Source organism: Penaeus monodon, chromosome 20 (assembly GCF_015228065.2).
Source record: "Penaeus monodon isolate SGIC_2016 chromosome 20, NSTDA_Pmon_1, whole genome shotgun sequence".
Classification (NCBI taxonomy): domain Eukaryota; kingdom Metazoa; phylum Arthropoda; class Malacostraca; order Decapoda; family Penaeidae; genus Penaeus; species Penaeus monodon.
The window spans coordinates 2,618,733-2,619,025 of NC_051405.1; the positions used below are offsets into that span (position 1 = coordinate 2,618,733).

Below are 293 nucleotides of genomic sequence, written 5' to 3' on the forward strand. Positions count from 1 at the left end.
CCTTAAGACCAAAATTACCAGTAGCTTTTTTTTTCCGACATCGAAGGCTTCTTTCAGAACCAACGCGATTAGCGAACGACCTCCTACAGACACACCTCACGTTCTCTATAACTTCAATACTTGTCTTGCACGACTCCCTCTTCATCCTCCTCTATCACTCTCATCCTTCACTCTCTCCTCTCATCCTCTCTCACTCCTCTCCATCACTCTCGTCTCACTCTCTCCCTCTCCTCTCATCACTCTCTTCACTCTCTTCACTTGTTCCTCTCATCCCTCCTCCTAAATTTGTGGGC

The 293-nt window shown here is 47.1% G+C and overlaps 1 protein-coding gene across 1 annotated transcript in view; it reads left to right on the forward strand.

Annotated features, from left to right (window-relative positions):
- The window catches only part of LOC119585586 (protein deadpan-like), a gene marked incomplete in the record, with an annotated part of 16,462 nt that overhangs the window by 681 nt on the left and 15,488 nt on the right, over positions 1-293 (forward strand).